The following is a 26,611-nucleotide window of genomic DNA, read 5'->3' as shown; positions in this document are numbered from 1 at the left end:
CAGTGATGTTTATGGTCAATAAAATAAGTACCAGTTGAGCACTGGGGTTGATGTAATTGACTTAGCACTCTCCTGAAATTGCTGGCCTTGTGCCAAAATTTGAAACCAAAATTCCAGTGATGTTTATGGTCAATAAAATAAGTACCAGTTGAGCACTGGGGTTGATGTAATTGACTTAGCACTCTCCTGAAATTGCTGGCCTTGTGCCAAAATTTGAAACCAAAATTCCAGTGATGTTTATGGTCAATAAAATAAGTACCAGTTGTGCACTGGGGTTGATGTAATTGACTTAGACACTCTCCTGAAATTGCTGGCCTTGTGCCAAAATTTGAAACCAAAATTCCAGTGATAATTATGGTCAATAAAATAAATACCAGTTGAGCACTGGGGTTGACGTAATTGACTTAGCCACTCTCCTGAAATTGCTGGCCTTGTGCCAAAATTTGAAACCAAAATTCCAGTGATGTTTATGGTCAATAAAATAAGTACCAGTTGAGCACTGGGGTTGATGTAATTGACTTAGTCACTCTCCTGAAATTGCTGGCCTTGTGCCAAAATTAGAAACCAAAATCTCAGTGATGTTTATGGTCAATAAAATAAGTACCAGTTGAGCACTGGGGTTGATGTAATTGACTTAGCCACTCTCCTGAAATTGCTGGCCTTGTGCCAAAATTTAAAACCAAAATTCCAGTGATGTTTATGGTCAATAAAATAAGTACCAGTTGAGCACTGGGGTTGATGTAATTGACTTAGTCACTCTCCTGAAATTGCTGGCCTTGTGCCAAAATTTGAAACCAAAATCTCAGTGATGTTTATGGTCAATAAAATAAGTAGCAGTTGAGCACTGGTGTTGATGTAATTGACTTAGACACTCTCCTGAAATTGCTGGCCTTCTGCCAAAATTGGAAACCAAATTTCCAGTGATGTTTATGTTCAATAAAATAAGTACCAGTTGAGCACTGGGGTTGATGTAATTGACTTAGTCACTCTCCTGAAATTGCTGGCCTTCTGCCAAAATTAGAAAGCAAAATCTCAGTGATGTTTATGGTCAATAAAATAAGTACCAGTTGAGCACTGGGGTTGATGTAATTGACTTAGCCACTCTCCTGAAATTGCTGGCCTTGTGCCAAAATTTGAAACCAAAATTCCAGTGATGTTTATGGTCAATAAAATAAGTACCAGTTGAGCACTGGGGTTGATGTAATTGACTTAGCCACTCTCCTGAAATTGCTGGCCTTGTGCCAAAATTTGAAACCAAAATTCCAGTGATGTTTATGGTCAATAAAATAAGTACCAGTTGAGCACTGGGGTTGATGTAATTGACTTAGCCACTCTCCTGAAATTGCTGGCCTTGTGCCAAAATTTGAAACCAAAATTCCAGTGATGTTTATGGTCAATAAAATAAGTACCAGTTGAGCACTGGGGTTGATGTAATTGACTTAGCCACTCTCCTGAAATTGCTGGCCTTGTGCCAAAATTTGAAACCAAAATTCCAGTGATGTTTATGGTCAATAAAATAAGTACCAGTTGAGCACTGGGGTTGATGTAATTGACTTAGCCACTCTCCTGAAATTGCTGGCCTTGTGCCAAAATTTGAAACCAAAATTCCAGTGATGTTTATGGTCAATAAAATAAGTACCAGTTGAGCACTGGGGTTGATGTAATTGACTTAGCCACTCTCCTGAAATTGCTGGCCTTGTGCCAAAATTTGAAACCAAAATTCCAGTGATGTTTATGGTCAATAAAATAAGTACCAGTTGAGCACTGGGGTTGATGTAATTGACTTAGCCACTCTCCTGAAATTGCTGGCCTTGTGCCAAAATTTGAAACCAAAATTCCAGTGATGTTTATGGTCAATAAAATAAGTACCAGTTGAGCACTGGGGTTGATGTAATTGACTTAGCCACTCTCCTGAAATTGCTGGCCTTGTGCCAAAATTTGAAACCAAAATTCCAGTGATGTTTATGGTCAATAAAATAAGTACCAGTTGAGCACTGGGGTTGATGTAATTGACTTAGCCACTCTCCTGAAATTGCTGGCCTTGTGCCAAAATTTGAAACCAAAATTCCAGTGATGTTTATGGTCAATAAAATAAGTACCAGTTGAGCACTGGGGTTGATGTAATTGACTTAGCCACTCTCCTGAAATTGCTGGCCTTGTGCCAAAATTTGAAACCAAAATTCCAGTGATGTTTATGGTCAATAAAATAAGTACCAGTTGAGCACTGGGGTTGATGTAATTGACTTAGCACTCTCCTGAAATTGCTGGCCTTGTGCCAAAATTTGAAACCAAAATTCCAGTGATGTTTATGGTCAATAAAATAAGTACCAGTTGAGCACTGGGGTTGATGTAATTGACTTAGCCACTCTCCTGAAATTGCTGGCCTTGTGCCAAAATTTGAAACCAAAATTCCAGTGATGTTTATGGTCAATAAAATAAGTACCAGTTGAGCACTGGGGTTGATGTAATTGACTTAGCCACTCTCCTGAAATTGCTGGCCTTGTGCCAAAATTTGAAACCAAAATTCCAGTGATGTTTATGGTCAATAAAATAAGTACCAGTTGAGCACTGGGGTTGATGTAATTGACTTAGCCACTCTCCTGAAATTGCTGGCCTTGTGCCAAAATTTGAAACCAAAATTCCAGTGATGTTTATGGTCAATAAAATAAGTACCAGTTGAGCACTGGGGTTGATGTAATTGACTTAGCCACTCTCCTGAAATTGCTGGCCTTGTGCCAAAATTTGAAACCAAAATTCCAGTGATGTTTATGGTCAATAAAATAAGTACCAGTTGAGCACTGGGGTTGATGTAATTGACTTAGCCACTCTCCTGAAATTGCTGGCCTTGTGCCAAAATTTGAAACCAAAATTCCAGTGATGTTTATGGTCAATAAAATAAGTACCAGTTGAGCACTGGGGTTGATGTAATTGACTTAGCCACTCTCCTGAAATTGCTGGCCTTGTGCCAAAATTTGAAACCAAAATTCCAGTGATGTTTATGGTCAATAAAATAAGTACCAGTTGAGCACTGGGGTTGATGTAATTGACTTAGCCACTCTCCTGAAATTGCTGGCCTTGTGCCAAAATTTGAAACCAAAATTCCAGTGATGTTTATGGTCAATAAAATAAGTACCAGTTGAGCACTGGGGTTGATGTAATTGACTTAGCCACTCTCCTGAAATTGCTGGCCTTGTGCCAAAATTTGAAACCAAAATTCCAGTGATGTTTATGGTCAATAAAATAAGTACCAGTTGAGCACTGGGGTTGATGTAATTGACTTAGCCTCTCCTGAAATTGCTGGCCTTGTGCCAAAATTTGAAACCAAAATTCCAGTGATGTTTATGGTCAATAAAATAAGTACCAGTTGAGCACTGGGGTTGATGTAATTGACTTAGCCACTCTCCTGAAATTGCTGGCCTTGTGCCAAAATTTGAAACCAAAATTCCAGTGATGTTTATGGTCAATAAAATAAGTACCAGTTGAGCACTGGGGTTGATGTAATTGACTTAGCCACTCTCCTGAAATTGCTGGCCTTGTGCCAAAATTTAAAACCAAAATTCCAGTGATGTTTATGGTCAATAAAATAAGTACCAGTTGAGCACTGGGGTTGATGTAATTGACTTAGCCACTCTCCTGAAATTGCTGGCCTTGTGCCAAAATTTGAAAACCAAAATTCCAGTGATGTTTATGGTCAATAAAATAAGTACCAGTTGAGCACTGGGGTTGATGTAATTGACTTAGACACTCTCCTGAAATTGCTGGCCTTGTGCCAAAATTTAAACCAAAATTCCAGTGATGTTTATGGTCAATAAAATAAGTACCAGTTGAGCACTGGGGTTGATGTAATTGACTTAGCCACTCTCCTGAAATTGCTGGCCTTCTGCCAAAATTTGAAACCAAAATTCCAGTGATGTTTATGGTCAATAAAATAAGTACCAGTTGAGCACTGGGGTTGATGTAATTGACTTAGCCACTCTCCTGAAATTGCTGGCCTTGTGCCAAAATTTAAAACCAAAATTCCAGTGATGTTTATGGTCAATAAAATAAGTACCAGTTGATCACTGGGGTTGATGTAATTGACTTAGCCACTCTCCTGAAATTGCTGGCCTTCTGCCAAAATTTAAAACCAAAATTCCAGTGATGTTTATGGTCAATAAAATAAGTACCAGTTGAGCACTGGGGTTGATGTAATTGACTTAGCCACTCTCCTGAAATTGCTGGCCTTGTGCCAAAATTTAAAACCAAAATTCCAGTGATGTTTATGGTCAATAAAATAAGTACCAGTTGAGCACTGGGGTTGATGTAATTGACTTAGCCACTCTCCTGAAATTGCTGGCCTTCTGCCAAAATTTAAAACCAAAATTCCAGTGATGTTTATGGTCAATAAAATAAGTACCAGTTGAGCACTGGGGTTGATGTAATTGACTTAGCCACTCTCCTGAAATTGCTGGCCTTGTGCCAAAATTTAAAACCAAAATTCCAGTGATGTTTATGGTCAATAAAATAAGTACCAGTTGATCACTGGGGTTGATGTAATTGACTTAGCCACTCTCCTGAAATTGCTGGCCTTCTGCCAAAATTTAAAACCAAAATTCCAGTGATGTTTATGGTCAATAAAATAAGTACCAGTTGATCACTGGGGTTGATGTAATTGACTTAGCCACTCTCCTGAAATTGCTGGCCTTGTGCCAAAATTTGAAACCAAAATTCCAGTGATGTTTATGGTCAATAAAATAAGTACCAGTTGAACACTGGGGTTGATGTAATTGACTTAGCCACTCTCCTGAAATTGCTGGCCTTGTGCCAAAATTTAAACCAAAATTCCAGTGATGTTAATGGTCAATAAAATAAGTACCAGTTGAGCACTGCGGTTGATGTAATTGACTTAGCCACTCTCCTGAAATTGCTGGCCTTGTGCCAAAATTTAAACCAAAATTCCAGTGATGTTTATGGTCAATAAAATAAGTACCAGTTGAGCACTGGGGTTGATGTAATTGACTTAGCCACTCTCCTGAAATTGCTGGCCTTGTGCCAAAATTTGAAACCAAAATTCCAGTGATGTTTATGGTCAATAAAATAAGTACCAGTTGAGCACTGGGGTTGATGTAATTGACTTAGCCACTCTCCTGAAATTGCTGGCCTTGTGCCAAAATTTGAAACCAAAATTCCAGTGATGTTTATGGTCAATAAAATAAGTACCAGTTGAGCACTGGGGTTGATGTAATTGACTTAGCCACTCTCCTGAAATTGCTGGCCTTGTGCCAAAATTTGAAACCAAAATTCCAGTGATGTTTATGGTCAATAAAATAAGTACCAGTTGAGCACTGGGGTTGATGTAATTGACTTAGCCACTCTCCTGAAATTGCTGGCCTTGTGCCAAAATTTAAACCAAAATTCCAGTGATGTTTATGGTCAATAAAATAAGTACCAGTTGAGCACTGGGGTTGATGTAATTGACTTAGCCACTCTCCTGAAATTGCTGGCCTTGTGCCAAAATTTGAAACCAAAATTCCAGTGATGTTTATGGTCAATAAAATAAGTACCAGTTGAGCACTGGGGTTGATGTAATTGACTTAGCCACTCTCCTGAAATTGCTGGCCTTGTGCCAAAATTTGAAACCAAAATTCCAGTGATGTTTATGGTCAATAAAATAAGTACCAGTTGATCACTGGGGTTGATGTAATTGACTTAGCCACTCTCCTGAAATTGCTGGCCTTGTGCCAAAATTTGAAACCAAAATTCCAGTGATGTTTATGGTCAATAAAATAAGTACCAGTTGAGCACTGGGGTTGATGTAATTGACTTAGCCACTCTCCTGAAATTGCTGGCCTTGTGCCAAAATTTGAAACCAAAATTCCAGTGATGTTTATGGTCAATAAAATAAGTACCAGTTGAGCACTGGGGTTGATGTAATTGACTTAGCCACTCTCCTGAAATTGCTGGCCTTGTGCCAAAATTTGAAACCAAAATTCCAGTGATGTTTATGGTCAATAAAATAAGTACCAGTTGAGCACTGGGGTTGATGTAATTGACTTAGCACTCTCCTGAAATTGCTGGCCTTGTGCCAAAATTTGAAACCAAAATTCCAGTGATGTTTATGGTCAATAAAATAAGTACCAGTTGAGCACTGGGGTTGATGTAATTGACTTAGCCACTCTCCTGAAATTGCTGGCCTTGTGCCAAAATTTGAAACCAAAATTCCAGTGATGTTTATGGTCAATAAAATAAGTACCAGTTGAGCACTGGGGTTGATGTAATTGACTTAGCCACTCTCCTGAAATTGCTGGCCTTGTGCCAAAATTTGAAACCAAAATTCCAGTGATGTTTATGGTCAATAAAATAAGTACCAGTTGAGCACTGGGGTTGATGTAATTGACTTAGCCACTCTCCTGAAATTGCTGGCCTTGTGCCAAAATTTGAAACCAAAATTCCAGTGATGTTTATGGTCAATAAAATAAGTACCAGTTGAGCACTGGGGTTGATGTAATTGACTTAGCCACTCTCCTGAAATTGCTGGCCTTGTGCCAAAATTTGAAACCAAAATTCCAGTGATGTTTATGGTCAATAAAATAAGTACCAGTTGAGCACTGGGGTTGATGTAATTGACTTAGCCACTCTCCTGAAATTGCTGGCCTTGTGCCAAAATTTGAAACCAAAATTCCAGTGATGTTTATGGTCAATAAAATAAGTACCAGTTGAGCACTGGGGTTGATGTAATTGACTTAGCCACTCTCCTGAAATTGCTGGCCTTGTGCCAAAATTTGAAACCAAAATTCCAGTGATGTTTATGGTCAATAAAATAAGTACCAGTTGAGCACTGGGGTTGATGTAATTGACTTAGCCACTCTCCTGAAATTGCTGGCCTTGTGCCAAAATTTGAAACCAAAATTCCAGTGATGTTTATGGTCAATAAAATAAGTACCAGTTGAGCACTGGGGTTGATGTAATTGACTTAGCCACTCTCCTGAAATTGCTGGCCTTGTGCCAAAATTTGAAACCAAAATTCCAGTGATGTTTATGGTCAATAAAATAAGTACCAGTTGAGCACTGGGGTTGATGTAATTGACTTAGCCACTCTCCTGAAATTGCTGGCCTTGTGCCAAAATTTGAAACCAAAATTCCAGTGATGTTTATGGTCAATAAAATAAGTACCAGTTGAGCACTGGGGTTGATGTAATTGACTTAGCCACTCTCCTGAAATTGCTGGCCTTGTGCCAAAATTTGAAACCAAAATTCCAGTGATGTTTATGGTCAATAAAATAAGTACCAGTTGATCACTGGGGTTGATGTAATTGACTTAGCCACTCTCCTGAAATTGCTGGCCTTGTGCCAAAATTTGAAACCAAAATTCCAGTGATGTTTATGGTCAATAAAATAAGTACCAGTTGAGCACTGGGGTTGATGTAATTGACTTAGCCACTCTCCTGAAATTGCTGGCCTTGTGCCAAAATTTGAAACCAAAATTCCAGTGATGTTTATGGTCAATAAAATAAGTACCAGTTGAGCACTGGGGTTGATGTAATTGACTTAGCCACTCTCCTGAAATTGCTGGCCTTGTGCCAAAATTTGAAACCAAAATTCCAGTGATGTTTATGGTCAATAAAATAAGTACCAGTTGAGCACTGGGGTTGATGTAATTGACTTAGCCACTCTCCTGAAATTGCTGGCCTTGTGCCAAAATTTGAAACCAAAATTCCAGTGATGTTTATGGTCAATAAAATAAGTACCAGTTGAGCACTGGGGTTGATGTAATTGACTTAGCCACTCTCCTGAAATTGCTGGCCTTGTGCCAAAATTTGAAACGAAAATTCCAGTGATGTTTATGGTCAATAAAATAAGTACCAGTTGAGCACTGGGGTTGATGTAATTGACTTAGCCACTCTCCTGAAATTGCTGGCCTTGTGCCAAAATTTGAAACGAAAATTCCAGCGATGTTTATGGTCAATAAAATAAGTACCAGTTGAGCACTGGGGTTGATGTAATTGACTTAGCCACTCTCCTGAAATTGCTGGCCTTGTGCCAAAATTTGAAACCAAAATTCCAGTGATGTTTATGGTCAATAAAATAAGTACCAGTTGATCACTGGGGTTGATGTAATTGACTTAGCCACTCTCCTGAAATTGCTGGCCTTGTGCCAAAATTTGAAACGAAAATTCCAGTGATGTTTATGGTCAATAAAATAAGTACCAATTGATCACTGGGGTTGATGTAATTGACTTAGCCACTCTCCTGAAATTGCTGGCCTTGTGCCAAAATTTGAAACCAAAATTCCAGTGATGTTTATGGTCAATAAAATAAGTACCAGTTGATCACTGGGGTTGATGTAATTGACTTAGCCACTCTCCTGAAATTGCTGGCCTTGTGCCAAAATTTGAAACCAAAATTCCAGTGATGTTTATGGTCAATAAAATAAGTACCAGTTGATCACTGGGGTTGATGTAATTGACTTAGCCACTCTCCTGAAATTGCTGGCCTTGTGCCAAAATTTGAAACCAAAATTCCAGTGATGTTTATGGTCAATAAAATAAGTACCAGTTGAGCACTGGGGTTGATGTAATTGACTTAGCCACTCTCCTGAAATTGCTGGCCTTGTGCCAAAATTTGAAACCAAATTCCAGTGATGTTTATGGTCAATAAAATAAGTACCAGTTGAGCACTGGGGTTGATGTAATTGACTTAGCCACTCTCCTGAAATTGCTGGCCTTGTGCCAAAATTTGAAACGAAAATTCCAGTGATGTTTATGGTCAATAAAATAAGTACCAGTTGAGCACTGGGGTTGATGTAATTGACTTAGCCACTCTCCTGAAATTGCTGGCCTTGTGCCAAAATTTGAAACCAAAATTCCAGTGATGTTTATGGTCAATAAAATAAGTACCAGTTGATCACTGGGGTTGATGTAATTGACTTAGCCACTCTCCTGAAATTGCTGGCCTTGTGCCAAAATTTGAAACCAAAATTCCAGTGATGTTTATGGTCAATAAAATAAGTACCAGTTGATCACTGGGGTTGATGTAATTGACTTAGCCACTCTCCTGAAATTGCTGGCCTTCTTCCAAAATTGGAAACCAAAATTCCAGTGATGTTTATGGTCAATAAAATAAGTACCAATTGAGCACTGGGGTTGATGTAATTGACTGAGCCACTCTCCTGAAATTGCTGGCCTTCTACCAAAATTTAAAACCAAAATTCCAGTGATGTTTATGGTCAATAAAATAAGTACCAGTTGAGCACTGGTGTTGATGTAATTGACTTAGACACTCTCCTGAAATTGCTGGGCTTCTGCCAAAATTTAAAACCAAAATTCCACTGATTTTTATGGTCAATTAAATAAGTACCAATTGATCACTGGGATTGATGTAATTGACTGAGCCACTCTCCTGAAATTGCTGGCCTTCTGCCAAAATTGAAAACCAAAATTCCAGTGATGTTTATGGTCAATAAAATAAGTACCAGATGATCACTGGGGTTGATGTAATTGACTTAGCCACTCTCCTGAAATTGCTGGCCTTGTGCCAAAATTTGAAACCAAAATTCCAGTGATGTTTATGGTCAATAAAATAAGTACCAGTTGAGCACTGGGGTTGATGTAATTGACTTAGCCACTCTCCTGAAATTGCTGGCCTTGTGCCAAAATTTGAAACCAAAATTCCAGTGATGTTTATGGTCAATAAAATAAGTACCAGTTGAGCACTGGGGTTGATGTAATTGACTTAGCCACTCTCCTGAAATTGCTGGCCTTGTGCCAAAATTAGAAACCAAAATCTCAGTGATGTTTATGGTCAATAAAATAAGTACCAGTTGAGCACTGGGGTTGATGTAATTGACTTAGCCACTCTCCTGAAATTGCTGGCCTTGTGCCAAAATTTGAAACCAAAATTCCAGTGATGTTTATGGTCAATAAAATAAGTACCAGTTGATCACTGGGGTTGATGTAATTGACTTAGCCACTCTCCTGAAATTGCTGGCCTTGTGCCAAAATTTAAAACCAAAATTCCAGTGATGTTTATGGTCAATAAAATAAGTACCAGTTGAGCACTGGGGTTGATGTAATTGACTTAGCCACTCTCCTGAAATTGCTGGCCTTGTGCCAAAATTTGAAACCAAATTCCAGTGATGTTTATGGTCAATAAAATAAGTACCTGATGAGCACTGGGGTTGATGTAATTGACTTAGCCACTCTCCTGAAATTGCTGGCCTTGTGCCAAAATTTGAAACCAAAATTCCAGTGATGTTTATGGTCAATAAAATAAGTACCAGTTGAGCACTGGGGTTGATGTAATTGACTTAGCCACTCTCCTGAAATTGCTGGCCTTGTGCCAAAATTTGAAACCAAAATTCCAGTGATGTTTATGGTCAATAAAATAAGTACCAGTTGAGCACTGGGGTTGATGTAATTGACTTAGCCACTCTCCTGAAATTGCTGGCCTTGTGCCAAAATTTGAAACCAAAATTCCAGTGATGTTTATGGTCAATAAAATAAGTACCAGTTGAGCACTGGGGTTGATGTAATTGACTTAGCCACTCTCCTGAAATTGCTGGCCTTGTGCCAAAATTTGAAACCAAAATTCCAGTGATGTTTATGGTCAATAAAATAAGTACCAATTGAGCACTGGGGTTGATGTAATTGACTTAGCCACTCTCCTGAAATTGCTGGCCTTGTGCCAAAATTTGAAACCAAAATTCCAGTGATGTTTCTAGTATTTATTATAATTAATAGAGATAGTGTTTACTTAGTATCAGTTAAATGTTGATTATATTTTCCTGTTTGCTAATGTATTATAATAATAACTTATAACTTTGTCTTCAAATATTTTTCTGTCTTTACCCACTGAACTCCCCAGCTCACCCCTAATTCCTCACCAACGAAATTATTTTATCTTTTTACTTTTTCATAATTTAGTTGTGCTGGACGTTTGTAGAAGACGACATCAATTGGAAGATGTGGAGTTAGATGTTCAACCATTCTGGGAACCACTTGAAGAAAATACCATTTCAAGCCAGCAAGTCCATGACTATTTACTACCTTCCCAGTTCCATCTGACTTTCTTACAGAAACATAAAATCAAAGTTAATGACCAATTAAAGAAATGGGCTGAAGTAATTTGGAAAGATTCCAAGTTTAATAAACTGAAATTAAAATATTCTGAAGAAAATTTTGAGGAAATTGAAAAATGTTTGGAAGATTTATTAAATTCCATTACTATTGAAACTATTGATGTTCCAGATGATATGTTTGAGGACATTGTTAGAACATTTAACAGTGAAGCCGACCAAAGGTATTTTTATTTTGATAACCGGAATTTCCAAGCTCATATTTTGGGATTTGATACAAGTAATGTAATTAAAATGAAAAAGAGACTTTTGGATAATCTTAGAACGGAACGTGAGGATGATTTAAATATTCATGAAAAACGTATTTATCTGGTCTCAGATTTCGTGAGCAGGCAGAAAGACAATCTGAAGATCTAAAAGTCAGAATTTATGTTAACAAAGTTATTTTTAAAGGCCAACTTCGAAAATAGCCGAATGTCAAAAGGATATGAATAAAATACTTCAGTCAGTTGTAAGATCGAAACTGGGTTTGCCTTTAAATACTGGAATGATCATAAATAAAAAACCAGTGAAAGAATATCTTGATGAAAAACTGAGAAACAAGAAATGTATCGGTTCATGGGAAACGGGTGATGGTGATTCAGTAATACTTTATGCAAGTGATAAAACACATCTTTCACTTTTGGAAGAAATCATGAAAGAAACTTTTGTTGCCAATACACTGGATTTTGTGGACAAAATTAAGGATACTCCAAATCATGTAAAGTGGCTGACATATGTTGAAAGTCTAAAAGAAGAGAGTCCAGATTCCTGTTTTTTCGGAGAAAATTCTATTATTGCTGTTGATGCCGTAGTTGATTATATGAAGAGCAAAATTGATAACTTTGAGCAATCTTTAATTTACGAATCTTATATATCGATGAATCTTGCACATTTCCTCTTTCTTAAAGAGTTCAAAGAACAGGAAATCAATGACTTTAGTGAGAAAAATAAAATTAAGAATGTGTGTCTCAAAGATAATAAGTTACACCTGGAAGGAACACAAAACCAAATTAGGAAAATGGAAACATTTATAGAAAACTTAAGAAAAGATATCAGCTCAAAAGAAGAAAACTTTGAAATGTTTGGATTTCAAGAATTTCTGGAAAATGAAGAAGGAAAGAATTTCTTATGTGAAATGCAGAAGCAATCTGAGAGCATAATATCATTAAATTCAGATTTAGGAAGTGAAACAGATGAAATAGTTAATGTTAAGTATAAGAACTGTGAAATAGTGTTGAAGGAAGGTGACATCACGACTCTGGACACAGATGCTATTGTTAATGCTGCAAATGGCAGACTGGAACACAGGGGTGGGGTTGCAGCAGCCATTGTGCAGAAAGGTTAGTAATACCATTTTTTATAGTTCATGTTTCTTTTTAGATCCAAGTGTGGTTGAGAAGCTTGCTTCCTGACCTTGTGGTTTCAGGTTCAATTCCACTCACAGCATTTTGGACAAGTGTCTTCTGTTATAGGTCAATGGTTGGCCAAAGCCTTGGGAGTGGATTTCATTGATAGAAACTGAAAGAAGCTCATCATTTATACATACATGTGTGTGTGGGGGGTGAGTAGCCAGGTGTTGATAGCACACGATGGTTGTAAATCACCATCACACAAGTGATGTTGTGTCTTTTCCAGTTTTCCATGAAAAACATGTCTGACCATGGGGAAATATTCCCTCATTTGGAAACATGTGACACTTGGCTACAAAAAGGACACCCATCCATGAACATTAAATTATGGTGGACAGACACACACACTCACACAAGATAGTGTGCATTAGCTTCATATACATACACATGTACACACCAACACACATGAACACACACACACATAAACCGAAAGCATGGACATACATACACACATGCATAGATACTCATACACATGCACAAATTCATAGAGTATATATATGTACGCATTAGTTCATAGTATGTCACCTACATGCCAGGTTGTCACTCGTACCTCAAGTCAGCACTCATAGATGTCTCCCTAGGTTGCCAGAGCCACTGACACCCTTCAGCAACCTCTTCCTCCTCCTCCCATCATTTCAGCTTGTAGTCACACTCTGACACACGTTTCTTCTTTTCTCTCTCTCTTCTTCTATTCTTTCTGTCAAAGAGTAGGCTCAAAATGTTAAACACTTCCTATTTTCTCTAAGCATAAAGTTGATACACTTCTGCTGTGGAGGAGAGGTCTTCTTGAGCACAGCAAGGCACCAGATATCTCAGTCCTTTGGCATCTCATCCTCAAGAGTCACCATTTAGGGGTTCTCCTTCAGTACTTCATCCTCTGTTTTCCTGGGTCTCCCTCTTACACAAGTTCCAACCACTTTGAATGTACGGCACTTCTTCGTGGAGCTGTCAGCATCCATCCATATCACATGACCAAACCAGTACTGTCTTCTCTCGCAGACTGCAACCAGTTCTTCTTCTGACGAACTTCTCTCTCAATACACTAACAGTCTTGGCACACAAGGCTGAATACAGAAGGGACAAAATACAAAGTAGATCTTTTCTTTTCGGGAGGAAGAAGAGAAGAAACAAAACAAAGAAAAAAAAGTGGGTTGAATTCCAATCAAAAGCGTTCATAAAGAAAAAAATCTTTATACACATACACATATACACAAGTAATATAGAATTAAAATGAAATATATATATTGATATAATATAACAATATATATTTATCATCATCATCATCATCGTTTAATGTCCGCTTTCCATGCTAGCCTGGGTTGGACAAATGACTCAGGACTGGCGAACCAGATGGCTGCACCAGGCTCCAATCTCTATCTGGCACAGTTTCTACAGCTGGATGCCCTTCTTAACGCCAACCTCTCAGAGAGTGTAGTGAGTGCTGTTACATGCCACCGACACGGAAGCCAGTTAGCTTCAGGCGGTACTGGCAACGGCCATGCTCAAATGGTGTTTGTTATGTGCCAGCTGCACAGGAGCCAATCCAGCGGCACTGGCAACGACTTCGTTCAAATGTTTTTTCACATGCCACCAGCACAAGTGCCAGTAAGGTGACGCTGGTAACAATCACTCTCAAATGGTGCTTTTTATGTGCCACTGGCATGGAAGCCAGTCAGCTGCTCTGGCAACGATCACTCTCAGATGGTGCCCTGTGCGCCCCACTAGCACGGATGCCAGTCATCAAATTTGGTTTCCATTTCAATTTCACTTGCCTCAACAAGTCTTCACAAGCACAGTCTTCCTCTGATATTACTGCACCTCTTTTGTGTCCATAGCTTACACTGGGTACATCTTATAGAGTTTCTACCTACGCCTTTTCTACAGATCGAGCAGGGCCATCTACGTGAAGACATTTGTGATTTATCTACCTTCCTACTTATTAGGACTTTGGTTTTAGATAGGTTGACTCTGAGGCCCTTCGATTCTAATCCTTGTTTCCACACCTGAAACATCTCGAGTTCTGATAGTGACTCAGAAATTAGAGCAAGGTCGTCAGGATAGAGGAGCTCCCAAGGACATCTTGTCTTGAATTCCTCTGTTATTGCCCGGAGGACTATGATAAATAGGAGGGGGCTAATGACTGAACCTTGGTGGACCCCTACCTCAACCCGGAATTCTTCACTGTACTTGTTGCCAACCCTCACTTTACTGATAGCATCCCTGTACATGGCTCGCACAGCTCTTACTAACCATTCATCTATCCCTAGTTTCCTCATTGACCACCAGATAAGGGATTGTGGGACCATGTCAAATGCTTTCTCCATGTCAACAAAAGCCAGGTACAGAGGTTTATCTTTGGCTAAGTATTTCTCCTGCAGTTGTCTTACCAGAAATATAGGATCAGTGGTACTTTTCCCTGGCATGAACCCAAACGGCATTTCATCTAAACTGACCCTCTCCATGACCTTCATTAATTAATCTCATCCAAGCTGACTCTCTCCCTAATCAGTTGGGCTATGACCCTCTCTGTAACCTTCATTACCTGATCTAACAACTTGATACCTCATTAATTATTTGTATCTAATGTGTCACCATTTCTTTTGTAGCAGTTGACTATTATGCTGCTACACCAGTCATTGGGTATGACTCCTCCGTGTATCACCTGGTTAACTATACGGGTGACTAGGCTATAGCCGACACTGCCAGATATTTTGAGTATCTCTTCCTCATGGACCGGGGGCTTTCCCTGTCTTAATTGCTTTATCTACCAAGGTACTGTCAACACGGATAGCTGGTCTTCAGACCCTTAATCGCTTTATCTCCCAATAGCTTGTCCCTCTGTGGGGTCGACATTCAGCAGACTCTCTTTTTCCCATTCATTCTCTTTATTGAGTAACCTTTTGTAGTGGTATCTCCAAATCTCTCTCTTTGCAGCCTCGTTTAGTGCAAGTGAACCATCATTCATGCGAACACATTTCTCCCCGACATCACGATTCACTCTCACACATTGTTTTGCAACACGAGATACCTCAAGTCTTTGGTCCTCACAGCACAGAACATTGGTAAATTTTTTCTTATCTGCTTCCCTTCTGGCAGTCTGATGCAATTCCCTGCTACCTCCGTTCTTCCAGTCCTTCAGAGCATGTTTCTTTTCTTTAATAGCCCTGTCAACAACATTGTTCCACCACAACGTTATTTTGGCTCAAGATGGGACTTTGCACCATCCACACATCTGGTCATTGGCCCATAGCAGGTTGTCCCGTAGAAACCTCCAGTTGTCTTCTACATCGTGTGAAGCTATATCCCCTTCTATTTCGTCAAAGGCTTCAAGTAATATGTCTCTAAATCTCTGTCCATTCCAGGATCTTTAAGCTTCCAGACCCTTCTCCTCCATGCTGGTCATCTTCTGGGCATCCATTTAGCCCTGATCCTGAAGTCGCTAACTACCAGTCTATGTTGTGGGGTGCATTCTTCGCCTGGGAATGTTTTGGCAATTATAAGCAGCCATCTTTCTCTTTTTTGGTGAGGATATAGTCAATACTGCCAGAACAGTAGGTGAGTAGGTGACTGACAGGTTTTTCTGAAATAAGTATTGCAAACCATAAGATCATTTGCATCGCAGAACTCCAGCAGCCTGGTTCCTTCCTCATTGCGAGAGCCAAAACCGTAGCATCCATGTATGCCATGGAAGCCCCTGGCATGTTGTCCAACATGTCCATTGAAGTCACCAGCCACAAAGAGAAGGTCCCTGTCATTCGTTAATGTGGTAGTCTGTAAGAAGGTGTCATAGAATCGGTCTTTCTGTCCATCGGGTAAAGGCTGAGATAATGGTTACTAACCCATGACGAAGCACTAATCTAATCTTAAGTATCCTCTGACTACCTCAATTACCTTATCTAACCATTTTCCTGCAAAAAGTATACCCACGCCCCCGACCCCATCAGTGTTCCCAGCCCAGAAAACCTTGTACCTGTGTTCTTTGCCTGTGAGGTACCTAGCAGAACCTCCTCTCCACCTTACTTCTTGGATGCAGCACATATCAACACATCTCCATTCAAGCATATCAACAATCTCACCAGACCTACCATTCAGTTTGCCAACATTGAGAGTGCCAACCCTGAGGGTATGGGAGGTATGGGCCCTTGAGACCTGGGATGGGGACAGTAGCGTCATGTACCTGAAAAGAGAGCTCACATTTGGCAGAATTCATAAACAAACAATAGCCTTAAGTTCCACCTGCGTACACTATCATATTTTTGCACTATATGATCACTACCTTATATAGTAGGGGGTGGAGATGACATAAAGCCTTCAGAAGTGTTCATGGGAGGCAACCAAAGGATGACAAAAATAGGGACTTCCGGTACAGGTGGATGGGGTGGAAGGGTGGGTGCACCGCGAACTAGCAAACATGGATGAGAGCATCTCCTGCATACGTATTCTTTCGGTGGAGGTATTAAGAATCGAGTAGGGGAATCCGAGTACGTGCGCTAGTTTATATAGGGTGGTGGTGGTGGTGGTGGAGGAAGTAGGAAGTCTTGGTGAGGCAAGTGGTACTCGAAAGAGAGATAGAGACACAGAGAGAGAGAGAGAGAGATGGTGAGGCAGAGAGAAGGGAGGGGGTCAGGACACGAGGGAGAGATATTCTTTTGGGATTTGTGTGGCATAGTTAATTAAACAAGACAGCAAATGTTGATAATAGTAAAATAGAATTGAAGAATCTGAGAGCCAGTCTAAGACAAAATTAGAGAAATAAGTGACTGTGTGATAGACTTGAATAGATGAATGAATGAATATGTTGCGGTTAAGGGAAATCCATGAACTAAGGTTATCTTAAGGCAACAGCAAGGAAGAGGAAACTATATTTACATGTCTACATGGTAATGAAATAGGCAGAATAATAAAAAGAGCTAACAAGGGGTTTATGATCTGAGCAGAAATAGAAGAGTAAGTGACGAGGTTGAAAAAACAAAACTTCTTGTCTGAGCATCTTCTGCGATTCGTATTTTTCGGCCAAGGCACTGAAATAAAATATTAATATATAATGTAATATATTAATATATACATATATTTACATATATTAACATGCATTAAGCAGGAACATAAGAATGCAAATATCTTTGCAGGTGGGTTTGAAATTCAAGCTGAATCCAGTAAAATTATGAAAGAAAGAAGGAGTGAACTGAAAACTGGAGAAGTAGTGTCAACTAATGCTGGTAGACTCAAATGCAAGACTATCGTTCATGCTGTTGGACCCATTTGGAATAATGGAAGGGATCAGGAAATTTTTACCTTTCAGTAGCTGTTCAAAATTGTTTGGCATTTCTTGAAAAAAAGCCTTATACATCAATTGCAATTCCTGCCATCAGTACAGGTAAGAATTTACCATTTTTATTCTGTTCAAATTATTTGGTATAGAAATAGTAATTACAATATTTAGTCTATAGTAAGGCAACTATCCCTCTATTCTAACCTCTCCCCTGGCACCCATCCACTTCCCTTGGTTTCACTCCCAGTCTCAACTAAAAGTCTTTGTCTTGCAAGTAACTTGGCAACTCCACTTTTTACGTGACAGCAGCACCTGTGATGGTGTCACATAAAAAGCACCCAGTGCATTCTCTAAAGTGGTTGGCATTCTGTAAAGGAAGGGCATCCAACCATAGAACCTATACCAAAAGAGAAAATTGGTACCTGGGCAGCTCTCCGGCCTTGCCAGCATCGAAAACAGATGTGAAATGATGATGATATTATATATATATATATATTATTGTAGAAGATGTGGCAATATGGTTAAAAGGTTGATGTTCCACATGATTTCTGGTTCAGTTCCATGGCAAGGTATTTGGGGTGAGTCGTTTATTATAGACCTGGGTTGGCCAAAGCCTTCTCAGTCGGATTTGGTGGACGGGAATTGAAAAGAGGCCTGTTGTGGCACAGCTGACATTCTAGAGGTACAGTATTTGTTGTTGTTGTGTGAGGGTGTGGCAGTCCTGGCACCCAAGCAGACGACTCTTCTCTGCCAACAATATATGAGTGCTTTTATGCACCAGACATCCATATGAGATGTCCTCTCACGTTAAATAACGCAGTATTTGATGCTCAAACACAGCATCCACATTTAGTTGGATATAAAAATTGCCTGTTGGTATTACTATTGCTTCTGTTGCTATTAATTACTTTTTTCATAGGCTTGCTGGCTATTTGCTAAATCAGTGCCTTAACAGATACTGAAATTCTATACATCGTCAATAGATTTGGCTGTTATGTCACCACTAGATGTCTTCTACTGAAGAGTCCAGGCAGGATGAAATCATGTCATCTGGCAGTAAATAGTGATCGTAGCAGATGGTTCTCGCCTGTTAAAAATATAAATATGAGTGCTTTTATGCACCCAGGGCCCTGTGGGAGTCCCTCTTGAGGTAAATAATGCAGTTCTCTCTGTTCTAACATGACCTTTATGTTAAGTTGGATATAAAGATTGCTTTTCATATTAATACTGCTTTTGTCAATAATAATTATGTATATGTCTATATATATATGGCTGTCCACTCATGACCGAGGAAGACCATTGCTGACCTTTAGGTATATTGTGCACTCTAGGACTAACGTATATTTTGCATTTGCGCCCCCCCCCCAAATGCTTCCATTACCTTTCTCAACATTTCGGTCAGCATTCATCACTCCACTCTCACACCTCCATCCAATAAAAACACAGACTCACACTCATACCTCAACTTCTCCTCCTCCCACCCTAAACACACCAAGCTCTCCATCCCCTATTCTTAATTCCTTCATCTACACAGGCTCTGCAGTGACGACCATGAGTTTGAGACTGAGTCTCAACTCATGGCTTGCCACTTCATCCTACGTAGCTATCCCTTCACCCCTATCCACACTGCCCTTGCCAGAGCACGTTCAATGGACTGTGCTTCTGCTCTCTCCCCCGCCTTCTCCTGTTTACCCTCACCTACCACCCCACCACCCTATCCAACGCACCATTCTACAAGCCTTCTGGCGACTCCAGTCCGACCCCTACCCTTTGCACATTTTCCTTAACTGACCTCTCCCCTCCTTCAAAAGAACCCACAACCTACACAACCGCTTGGTCAACAGCCTCCCTCACAGGCATCCATCATATCACTGTCTCCTTCACCTGCACTTTTAGCAACATCATCTACTGCATCTCCTGCTCTCTCTGTCCGTCTCTGTACATCAGTCAAATGGGAAGCCGCTTGGCTGACTGGTTCATGGAACACCTCTGAGACATCAGATTTGGCAACGACACTCCGATCACATGCCATTTCCGCTCTACCGGTCATTCTTTACAACACCTGTCTGTGTTCGGAATGTCCTTGCACAGGGGGCATCCAGACTTCCATTTTGCTGTGAACAGAGATTAATCTTCTCTCTTCACTCCTTTGCACCACATGGGCTCAACTCTCTTCCCCTCTTCATCAAACCCTCCTCCTCTCACACCTATTTCCTCCCTCCCACCTCTGCTCTTGCTCTGACACCTACTTCCTCTCTTCACTCCTACCCACCTTCTCATTTCCCCCTCTCCCTTCCTTGTGACCCCCACCACTACACAATCCAACCCCACCATCCCCGTACATCCAATCCCACTTCATCCTTACACCCCAATCTCACCCTTGCTTCCCCCCCCACACCACATCATACCACCCTGCACACACTAGCACTAACCACTTCCCAGAACCCACACCATCACCCATACATCTACACATGCACACACACGCGTCAAGGTCACCAATCCTCATCCACATGCTCATACACGCTCTCACACGTACGCACGCATTCGTTTTGGGATCACAACTACTTTATTATTTCCCATTCTTCCTAGCTTTCCTGTGTGACTCCTCTGAACAGCATTCGTCATGATAGATTGCTAGCCAACATTTTTTTTCTCTCCCTGTTTATTTCTGTGTTTCTTTCAGAGCGTAGGTTCGAAACATTAAAGACTTTCTCACTTCCCGAGCATTAAACTAATACATCTGCTTGTTGTTTACAGACCTGTCTTCATCTTTTATTTTTTGTAAATTCTCACTATATATATATATATATAACGGATTTAGTTTTGTTGATATTGAAATTGTCGGAGTCAGCAGTTGTGACGATGATTATTTGTTGTTATGACAGCATACTGTAGGATGTGAAAGATAGACAATGCATGAAGTTTTAAGGAAATGTTTGTTTACCGTTACATTACAATACCTAGCCTCGATGGGCAGGTTGTGATAAATCCAAAAGCATGCGAAGTAAAGTTTGTGTATGTGCCCTCTTCAATGTTTAGTAGTAGTAATTACAGAGAGAGATAGAATGATGTTGTAAGAGGACAGAATTAGAGCTAGAGAGAATTGTAGGGTGTTATCTCACACTTGCTTTCCCCCTCTGACCAAAGTTGGTCAGCCAGACCTCGTTGAGTCATCACCGACCGTGACTAACTCCATTGAGTCATCACTACTGTGATGAACTGATTTTTGCTTGGGATGTGCTTGCTTATATAAGGATCCAGAAGGATAGATATAATCATGAAGAACAATAATTTAGTTTGGTGGTCTTGTTATCTCTACTCTAGCTTTTGTGAAGTAGAAGAGTTAGAAAGGGTCAAGTGGTGAGACATATTTCGCCTAGCTAAAGGCATCTAACTGATTTTTGCTTGGGATGTGCTTGCTTATATAAGGATCCAGAAGGATAGATATATCATTGAGAACAATAGATTTAGTTGGTGGTCTTGTTATCTCTACTCTAGCTTTTGGTGAAGTAGAAGAGGTTAGAAAGGGTCAAGTGGTGAAGACATTATTTCGGCCTAGCTAAAGGCATCTGAAAAATGCAAAACTACTGTCAGAGAAAAACCATTGTTCAATCATGGGAAAAGTTCTGTAGTAGTGTTAATTTAAATTTGGCTATGGTGGATCGAATCCACTTCATGCATGCAAGATCCACTACATATATATATACACACACACGAACATGTGTGTGTGTGCACACGTGTATGTATATATATATGTGTGCGCATATGCAGATTCTGTGAAAAAAGTTTTACTTTCCTACGCTTATTAGAGTAATTTTCCTTTCTTCAAAAGTTTTTTCATAGCATTTTTTGTTTTGTCTGAGTAACTGATGAGATGCCGGAGTAGATTTCAGCTCTGACATCCGAAACTCTGAGTCTTATTATGACAACCAACTAGTTGTCACATATTATATATATGTGTGTGAGTGTGTGTGTGACTGTGTTAGTATCTGTTTGTCTTTTAATCACATGATATTTGTAAACAAGGAGCACCATCATACAAGCAGTGTCGCCCATTTCCAGTCTACAAGGAAAACATGTCTGGCCATGGAGCAATATTAGCTTCCTTGGTGTGGGGTGGGTGATAGGAATGTCAACTAAACATAGAAGATTTGCCTCAACCAATTCCACCTGAAGCATGGAAAAGGAGACATTAAAACGATTATTATTATTATTATTATTCAGTAGTTTTATTTTTATAGCGTGCTTTCACTTCACTACTGAGCGCAGCTCTGTGTGCCTTAGGTATGTGCTGTGATTTGTTGTGATGCTCTGATGGTTATTGTATGGAAAGTGTTCTGCGTAGGATGTGTGCAGTGCCTAGTAGTGCAATTTTCTGTATGTTATATGTGTCTGTAAGTCCTGGTGTTTTTGTTATGTATTTGTCTGAATATTTTTTATCATACCTAATGCACCTACTATGATAGGAATTGTTTCTGTTTTTAGATTCCACATTCTGGTTACCTCTATTTCCAGGTCTTTGTAGTTTGAAAGTTTCTCCATTTCTTTTAGAGACACGTTTTATCATTATTATCATTATCATTAGTATTATTATTATTATTATTATTATTATTATTATTAACTGAAAAAACAACAAAGAAAAGAAATGTGTTCAACATGAGAGAGAGAGAGACAAACTTAGACCTTATTAAATACCATTGTATATTAATGGGGGTAAAGACCCCCCTCGGTCATCAATGGCCATGGTATTGCACCTAGAAACTTCCCCTCTGTCTATTAAAGAATCTTCTTCTAAATGATGGAATTGTATTGTTTCTTGGTATTGCAGCTGATAAATTACTGCAATAATATCACAGGTTAATTATATATATTTTGAGTAAGAACATTTGTTGGATTAAATATGTTGTATATTTTATTTATAACAGGTATTTTTGGTATACCCATAGAAGAAGGAACCAAATGTATAGTTATAGCTATAAAGAATTATCTTGATGCTTACTCAAATTCTAAAATAAAGCATATTTGTCTGATTGACGTACGGAAGGAAGTAATCAGAGCTTTTAAGCTTCATCTAGAAACGGTGTTTGGAATCAGTAAAAGCAGAGGTAGGACTTGTTATTTGTTTGATATTTTAGTGAAAATTTAAATGATTTATTTCAGGTGTTAATTAAGATTTTTTCCTCCTCCTTCAGTCAACTTTTATCTGATTCCTATTATTGGTTTATGGGCACAGCCATGGATTTGTGGTTAAAAAGATTAATTTCTAACCATGTTGATTCCCAATGTAAGGCAACTCAAGCAAATATCTTCTAGTATGGCCCTGAGCCAACCAAAGCCTTGTCAACTGGTTTGGGAGATGGAAACTGATACAAGGGCCCCTCATATATGTACTGTGTGTGTTTGTACTCTTGTCTTGACATCATGTGATGGCTGCAAACGAGCATCCCCAGCATACAAGTGAGGTTGTTTGTTTCCTGTCTTCTGTGGAAACCATGTCTGGCCAGGGGGAAATATTACCTTGCTTGGAAACAGGTGAGGGTTAGCATCAGGAAGAGCATCCAGCTATAGAAAGTCTGCCTCAATAAACTAATCTGACCCATGCAAGCAGGGAACAATGGATGTGAAAACAAGGATGATGAAGATGTTTAATTTATTGCGGTTGATAAAATACTCTTGTCTCACTCTGTGAATCCTGTCTTGTATAACTAACGAAGGATAATTATAATTATTTATCTGATACATTGTAAACATGACTATTGTTCATATTCTAATTAATACGAAGTTATAAATTGTCCAAAACAAAAAAATAATCATTGGAGAGTGATCAAATTGTTGGATCAGGTGATGAAAGTCAAGGAGAGGGTCATAGCCCAACTAATTAGGGAGAGAGTTAGTTTAGACGAGATGCAGTTTGGGTTTGTACTAGGGAGAAGCACCACCGACGTTATGTTCCTGGTAAGACAGCTGCGGGAAATAAACCTCTGTACCTAGCCAAAGATAAACCTCTGTACTTGGCCTTCATTGACATAAAGAAAGCTTTTGACAGAGTTCCCCGATCCCTTATCTAGAGGTCACTGCAGAAACTAGGGATAAATGAAAGGTTGGTGAGAGCTGTTCAATCCATGTACAAGGGTGCTGTCAGTAAGTTGAGGGTTGGCAAGAAGTACAGTGAAAAATTCCGGCTAGAAGTAGAGGTTCACCTCAGTCCCCTCTTATTCATCATAGTCCTCCAAGCAGTAACCAAGGAATTCAAGATAGGCTGCCCCTGGGAGCTCCTCTAAGCTGATGTCTTTCCTCTAATAGCTGATTGACTATCAGAACTAAAGAAGTTCCAGGCATGGAAGCAAGGTCTAGAATCAAAGGGCCTTAGAGTTGATCTAGAAAAAAAAACAAAGTTTTAGTAAGTAGGAAGGTTGACATATCACAAATTCCTTCAGGTGGGTGGCCCTGCTTGATCTGCAGAAAAGGTGTAGGTAGAAACTCCATAAGATAAACCCAGTGCAAACTATGGACACATAAGAGGTGCAGCAATGTAAAAGGTAGGTTAACCGGGAAGATAGTTGTTGTGTGTGGCAGATGTATAGGTACAATAAGCACTAGAAATGTACAGAAAATAAACTCCATCAAATGTCTGTGAGGGAGACCTAGAAGTAGTTGACAGCTTCTGCTATCTAGGTGAACAAATTAGCAGTGGAAGTGGATGCTCCAAGAGCATAGGTGCAAGAATAAGATTAGGTTGGGCAAAGTTCAGAGAGCTTTTACCTTTGTTGGTAATGAAGAGCCTCTCCCTCAGAGTGAAAGGTAGACTGTACGATACCTGTGTGCAAACAGCCATGCTATACGACAGTGAAACATGGGTTGTGGCTGCAGAGGACATGCAAAGGCTTGAAAGAAATGAAACTAGTCTGCTTCACTGGATGTGCAATGTCAGTGTGCATGTATGGCAGAGTGTAAGCATCTGGAGAGAAAAATGGTGCACAATAGGTATCAGATGTGGTGTGCAAGAGAGAAGACTGCACTGTAGAGGGGACATGTGGAAGAGATCGACCCAAGATAGACAAGGGACGAGGTGGTGAAGAATGATCCTCAAACATTGGGCCTCATGGTGGCTATGACTAGTGGCTGAGACCTTTGGCAATATTCTGTGCTTAAGAAGACCCATCGAGCCAAGTGAAATTGTAGTTGTGGCTGATGCCAGTGTTACGTAAAAAGTACCTTACAAACTTTGGGCCACACAGAGGTGATAAGTTTCTGAGACCCCTGGCAATTTACCATGCTTGAGAAGACCCATCAAACCAAGTGAAATCGTAGACGATGCTGGTGTCACATAAAAAGCACCCATTTCACTCTTGGAGTGGCTGGCATATGGAAAGGCATCCAGCTGTAGAAACTGTGTCAAATCTGACTGGAACCTGGTGCAGCTCTCCAGCCTATCAGTTTCAGTCAAACCGTCCAACCCATGCCAGCATGGAAAGTGGATGTTAAATGACGATGATGATGATGATTTACATTTTCTACTAATAATTCTTTAGAGAGAAATTTCTTGAAATAAGTGTTTTATTTTCTTATGTCCAATAATGTTGAACCAAGAGTTTTAGAGTTGCCTGACTCTAAAGTATTTACGAGAGGCCATTTAGCTCTGGAAGCCTTCTTCAACCGAACAACCAAGTTTCTTTCCTTGAACAGGTTCCCCTCTTAGAAATTACTTATCACATGACCATCAGCCTGAGTCATGTGATGTGGTAAGCATGTACATTGTGTGTAGCAGACAACACTGCCATATGAGTGATATATACACGAAAGACAAATTATAAGAAAGGTTTTAAAATGCACCATATATACATACACACACACACATATATATAGATATCCTTGATAAAAATTTTAAAGACTACATGTTTATTATAGACTTCTGGTCACACATGCGGAATGATATACAGCAACTAGCCTGAGCATTACCTGCACCATACATACACATGTGTGTCCCAATGAATTTCTTTCGTCATAATTTAAAGAAAAGCATACTTATTTAATGAGATTTTCTATAAAGATGCTTCAGATGGTATAAATTCCAATTCTATTGGAATTTGTTGTAAAAAAAAAATCTTTCAAAACAAATATCTGACATGTTGATACATGTCAGATATTTGTTTATGTCAGCAATTTTTATTTTCATATTAAATTCCATCATTATCGTAATATACAGACTCTTAAAGGTATTTGTGGAAATTTTCATTTAAAGATAATCATTTTCCCAAAAGTTATCATCATCATCATCTTTTAACGTCTGTTTTCCATGCTGGCATGGGTTGGACGGTTCAACTGGGGTCTGGGAAGCCAGGAGGCTGTACCAGGCTCCAATCTGATCTGGCAGTGTTTCTACAGCTGGATGTCCTTCCTAATGCCAACAACTCCGTGAGTGTACTGGGGGCTTTTTACGCACCACTGGCACAGAGGCCAGAGGAGGCTGGCAACGGTCATGATTGGTTGGTGCTTTTTACGTGCCAAAAGGAACCAAATTTGACTGGTGTGAATTTTCTGAAACTCCTCTCTCCACTTCCTCAAAAACATTTTTTTCACAACAAATTCCGAACTTACTGGAATCTACACCATCTGAAGCCTGTTTTAATAAATGTTTTAAGAAAAAAAGGAGGAGGAAGATCACATTTTACTAACCAGTTTCATTGTTTTCAGACTTTGAAAGTTTCAAGTATGTTCTTCAATGTATTTTTAGTCCATGTGGTAGAAGAAATAGATGGAAATAATGTTATATAGCCTTGTTGCTATATAAAAGGTCGGGGGGGGGGTGACTACAAGTTAGTACGTATTCTCTTGCTA

At 39.5% G+C, this 26,611-nt stretch overlaps 1 protein-coding gene across 4 annotated transcripts in view; it reads left to right on the top strand.

Moving 5' to 3' along the window:
* The first annotated feature begins 11,511 nt into the window (after nt 1-11,511).
* LOC115210484 (protein mono-ADP-ribosyltransferase PARP14-like) overlaps nt 11,512-26,611 on the top strand; it is a 303,268-nt gene continuing 288,168 nt past the window's right edge. For 2 of the 4 annotated variants that reach the window (XM_036508815.1, XM_036508808.1), the window contains exons 1-3: nt 12,298-12,435; nt 17,631-17,878; nt 22,699-22,878. The gene's annotated coding sequence lies outside the window, so the exon portion shown is untranslated. Of the gene's footprint in view, nt 12,436-17,630; nt 17,879-22,698; nt 22,888-26,611 lie in introns of all 4 variants that reach the window. The other 2 variants (XR_005001847.1, XR_005001848.1) reach the window with 2 other exon arrangements.

This window comes from Octopus sinensis, linkage group LG1, assembly GCF_006345805.1.
Source record: "Octopus sinensis linkage group LG1, ASM634580v1, whole genome shotgun sequence".
In the NCBI taxonomy this organism is placed as follows: Eukaryota; Metazoa; Mollusca; class Cephalopoda; order Octopoda; family Octopodidae; genus Octopus; species Octopus sinensis.
Note: the sequence above shows the minus strand (reverse complement) of the source record. Positions and strands in the feature narration are given on the sequence as shown.